Here is a 5,282-nt window from a genome sequence, read left to right on the forward strand (position 1 = left end):
AGAGCAAGTTAGACAGGACTAGGAGTCAAAGACGATTCTGGGAAATGTAGTAGAGAAGTGGTGATCCAGGCAGGAAGTGACATAGCAAGGAGACTCATATTTGAACAAGGAGAAATAGGAAGGGTCCTTTTTTCTCTTTGTCTCCTCCAGAGACGGGATGTGAGCAACCGGCAAGGAGGGACACCAATAAGGTGTCCAATAAGATAAGTCTTATAAAATATATAGGTTTATGGTAGCTAAGACTGAGCTAACAGATGAGAAATCCTAGTCATTGGCCAACCAGCATTTAAACCTAATACAAGTTTCTGTGTATTCATTTGGGTCCTAACTCGGGCGGGCAGCTGGCATAAAGCACACATGTGGCAGTGGGGCTCAGCGGCTTTTGGCGGAAAGATTTATCATAACACTCCTGCCAAACATGAAAGAATAGAAAAGCCTAGGAAAAATTACACACTGGAAACAGGTTTGGTTTTTTTATTTGTTTTGTCTGTTTTTAAACATCAGTATGTGGAAGTTTTCATTTATGTGCTTCCTTCTAAACTGTGTATGGAGTTGACACTATCCTTTTCTTTTGTTTCCTTAACATGACCATTTAAATTTTCAACAATATTTGTCAAAGTTTATTTTACTCTTTCTGGTGGTTTGAATAAGAATGCCTCTTTAGGCTCACAAATTTGAATGCTTAGTTTTTCAGGGAGTGGCATAACTTGAGAAGGATTATGAAGTGTGGCCTCCTTTGAGTAGGTGCTGACTTGGAGGAAGTGTGTCATTGTGACTGGGTGTTTTAGCTGGGTTTCCATTGTTGAGAAAAGATATCATGATTACAGCAACTCATAAATGGAAACAATTAGGGTGGCTTGCTTACTGTTTCAGAGGTTTAAGCCACTTTCATGGAGGGGAGCATGGTGGCATGTAGACAGACATGGTGCTGGCTAGATCATAATCAGAAGGCAACAGGAAGAAGACTGAAATCCTGGGCAGATTCTAGAGCATAGGAAACCAAACCCTCCCACAGAGTGACATACTTCCTCCAAGAAGGCTATACCTATTCCAACAAATCCACACCTCCTAATAGGGCCGCTCCCTATGAGTGCATGGGGGTCAGTTACATTCAAATGACTACAATGGATTTTGAGGTTACAAAAGCCTGTGCCAGTCCCAGGATCTCTCTTTTACTGCCTGTGGACCAGTATTCAGAATTTCAGTTACTCATGAAGCAGCTTGTCTGCCTGTGTGCTGCCGTGTTCCCCTCTGTGATACCCTTCACCCCATACTAGATCAATTTTCTGAAACTGAATGACAGCCACAATGAAAAACTTTCCTTTATAAGGGTTCCCGTCTTCATGGTGTCTATTTACAGCAAAGGAACACTGCCTCAGACACTTTCCTGTTTTTGCTTATTTTCCTTCTAATATCAACTAAATACTCAATCTACATATATAATGCTTATATGCACACAGAGATAAACACAGGTGTTCATACATATATTCTGTATTGTTTAATTTGGATTTCTATTTTCTATTTTTGTTTATTTATTTATTAATTTATTTATTTATTTACTTTGGTTTATTGAGACAGGGTTTCTCTGTGTAGCTTTGGAGCCTATCCTGGCACTCGCTCTGGAGACCAGAACTCGAACTCACAGAGATCCACCTGCCTCTGCTTCCCGAGTGCTGGGATTAAAGGCGTGGGCCACGAACACCTGGCTGGATTTATATTTCCATGCACAGTCATAAAAATAATTATTGTAGCAAATACATGGTTTCTGCAAGGGAACAGTGAGTAGAGCCGTATTAGAAGAGTCACATGTCTGGTAAATGTGTCCTGGTTGTTTTTTTATAAAGAAGTTGTCCTGTTTGATTTTGGTTCTTACCATGTAATGAGAGCAGTTTGGAATGGTTGATGGTAACTCTGGGGAAAGGCTGGGTTATGGGACTGTAGCTCCTGTATAGTATAATGGTGTTCATGTTGACAGACCATGTGCAGTCACACTGTCCCTACAATCATACTCGAGCCTTAGTTGCTCAAACTTAGAGTTCCCTGGGTAATAATATCCTTTCCTGATTTTCCATTTGTGTTCCTTGTGTCTGATTTTAAAACAAATGTTATGAGGATCACATGGAAGTGAAAGTGCACCAGGTCCCTTATGTCTCTCTTGTTCAGTCCTTATTTGTCCAGTGGTAAGTCTTCACCATGCATACATAGTAACTTTACATGTTCTGGCTCTACTTTCCCCTTTCCTTTCAGTGCTTTTTCAAAAAAAATCTATTTTAACTTTGAACAAGATCCTTTGAATTAGAAGCATGTTTCCAACTTGAGGGACCCTGAGTTTCTCCACGTGTTGTTACATGCTTTCTAGACTCCATGCCTAACCTTTAAACGCCAGTTAAGACCCCCACACATTCTGTTCTTCTTCTTAGGCTTTACTTTTTATTCCTAATATTTATCATAACATGACATATTGCTCATTACATTTTTGTGTTTTATTCCTCACACTGTAATTAATATGAAGGCCACAAGGGGAGAAATTTGACACAATGGGATAATTTATATCCTCAACAAGGTACATTGAGTAACTTAATGAATTATTTCTCATACTATCAATTCATAATTTCATTAATATTTTATTATTTGGAGACATTTAATTCTTAATTGTATTGCAAGAGAATGGGCATATATTTTGTTTCACCACCTCATTATATGAATATATTTCACATAACTTGGCCAAGGTCATTAACCTTATAAATTTCAATAGCAGAAATTAGTCTGTATTTGACTTCCAAGTTTTTCTCCATCAAATTCTCTTTTAAGAAAAAAAGAAAAGCGAAGTGTTTTTATTCATGCAATGTACCTGTGTGTGCTAACAGTGTAAACACCAAATTGAGTTTACCTTTATAACTTTTAATTGTTTCCTAGTAAATAATTGATTCACAATAGCAACCACCTTAAAGAAGGATGACAACAAAAGAGTCTATGGATTTATCTAGTCCAGTCATTAGCTATGCATCACATAGAACATGTGACTAAGTTCATGTTATCAATCTTAGCATTGAGGTTTATGCTACAGTCAAAGAATAAATGGAGAATAAATCATTTAAAGGGGAATTGTTAAAAATAGAGAAGTTAGACTAATTCATAATGAAATTATTTGGATATTTGATAAGGAGTGCATGGAACTCATGCTTGCCTTCTTGCAAAGAGTACAGGTATGTAAACGCATGTTTGAGCTCCATGGTAAAAATTTGCCATATGAAATAATCATGAAGGAATGCCCAGGTTTCGGCATTTTAAACATATGGTGATATTTAGTTCCTGATGTACAATGTGTCATTTGCACTTGACTGTAATTATAAAGAAACACCATTGTTCCTGTTTCTGCTTTAGGCCACTGTGTGTCAATTTGTGCTTTTCAACATTTCAGTTTAAATTATTACATCAACAAAACTTCAGGGGGAAAAAAGGTCACTAGAATCTGGTGAAGTAGAAAATCTGGAAAAAAAAATGTAGCCATGAGTATTATCTCAGGAATGCAGGCAGAAATGTGCCGCTGCATTCATCTAAGAAGCCCATCTGACTTATTGTTCTAGATATGTCAAGTCATGTCTGCCATGTCCATCTGTACCACAGTTACAGCAAGCTAATGTATGCCTAATATACTTTCAAAGAAATTCTTTTTTTATCTGGAAAAAAGCACATATTTTACCTCTAGTTCATGACAGTTTTTAGCTGGGTGACTGAACCATAATGAAAGATAAAATGAGATAAATGGAATGATAAACTTATATTTATTATTTGAAGCTTCAACTGTTACAAATGTTGCAGTTGTTATGAAATCCAGTCATAATTAAGGTGAGTCCATCACCTTAGATAGGATCTTATACTTAGCTAGGATCCTATTAATGTTCCTAGCAAAAATAATAGCCTAAAATCAGTATGGAAATTAATCTTTAATAGACATGTTTAAAACAGTCAAATGAACTTTGAAATATAATTGATGACTGTCAGAGTATCTGTACTTATACAAGAGAGCATTGAAGTCATCCATATTGCAGTTACCATTGGTGTATAAGCAATGTGAGGAAGAGTTGTTAAAAGACAAGTACTAACTTGAAGAGGCAACTCAGAAGTGGATTGGTTGACTATCAGTTCGGATACCTTAGATTGGAGCCTCCAGACTGGGAAAAATAATGCAACTGACAAAATGTTCATTTTCAAAATTATATATATGATTATTTCAGAAGTTAGTATTTGAAGCAGCCATGTTTAGTATGTGAAGGTATAATCTACCTAAAATTGATGAATAACTTAAAGAATGGAAAAGCAAAAAATAATGTAAGAAAAATATTACTACATATTTGGGCTAAATAAAAAGTGTCCATCTGAGTGGTGGTGGCATATGCCTTTAATCCCAGCATTCGAGAGGCAGAGGTGATTTTAACTAAAATTTAATAATCACTTTAGGTTTCTGCAAAAATAAAGTCCTATGACTATACTTCTAGACATTATTTTTTCTGAGACAGCATTTCTCTGTGGCTATGAAGACTTTCCTGGAACTAGCTCTTGTAGACCAGGCTGGTCTGGAACTTACAGAGATCTGCCTGCCCCTGCCTCCCAAGTGATGGGATTAAAGGCATATGTCACCACCTCCAGGCAGAAAATACATTGCTGAAACCTGGGATTGAACCAAGGACCTTTAGATCTTCAGTCTAACACTCTCCCAACTGAGCTATTTCGGCTTGTTCATTGATTGAATTTTAACATGTTATTTCTTCAACATTGTTAACATTTCTGGCAACATAATACTGCATACTGCCTCTTTGATTTACTTAGTTAGTTTGGTCACATGTGCTGACAACACTTCAATATTCATTTTAAATGAATTATAGAGAAGTTGATAATTAAATTCGGATTCACAGGCTGATTATTAAAATATTGGTTGGCTCTCCTCTCCTTTGTGCATCTTAGTTTAAGAATCAGGTACTAAAGAGGAGAGAGAGAGAGAGAGAGAGAGAGAGAGAGAGAGAGAGACAGAGACACAGACAGAGACACAGACAGAGACACAGACACAGAGAGACAGAGACAGAATACCTGCTTATTTAATATCTAGGAAAAATTATATTTGGTATGAGATAAACAAAGGTTTAGACAATTCTAAAAGCATAGGGCAGACAGCATTTTATTATCTCTGTATTTCTCTGTATTACCTGAAACACATACTGTATTAACTGTATTAGCTCTTATAACTTCAGGAAGAAACATTTAAAGTTACAGTGATCCTACAT

At 36.6% G+C, this 5,282-nt stretch overlaps 1 non-coding gene across 1 annotated transcript; it reads right to left on the minus strand.

Annotated features, from left to right (window-relative positions):
- Positions 1-4,663: 4,663 nt before the first annotated feature.
- On the minus strand, positions 4,664-4,736 carry Trnaf-gaa. Its single transcript has one exon. It is a non-coding gene; the product is annotated as a tRNA-Phe (tRNA).
- Positions 4,737-5,282: the final 546 nt, after the last annotated feature.

Source organism: Cricetulus griseus, chromosome 4, assembly GCF_003668045.3.
Source record: "Cricetulus griseus strain 17A/GY chromosome 4, alternate assembly CriGri-PICRH-1.0, whole genome shotgun sequence".
Taxonomy (NCBI): Eukaryota; Metazoa; Chordata; class Mammalia; order Rodentia; family Cricetidae; genus Cricetulus; species Cricetulus griseus.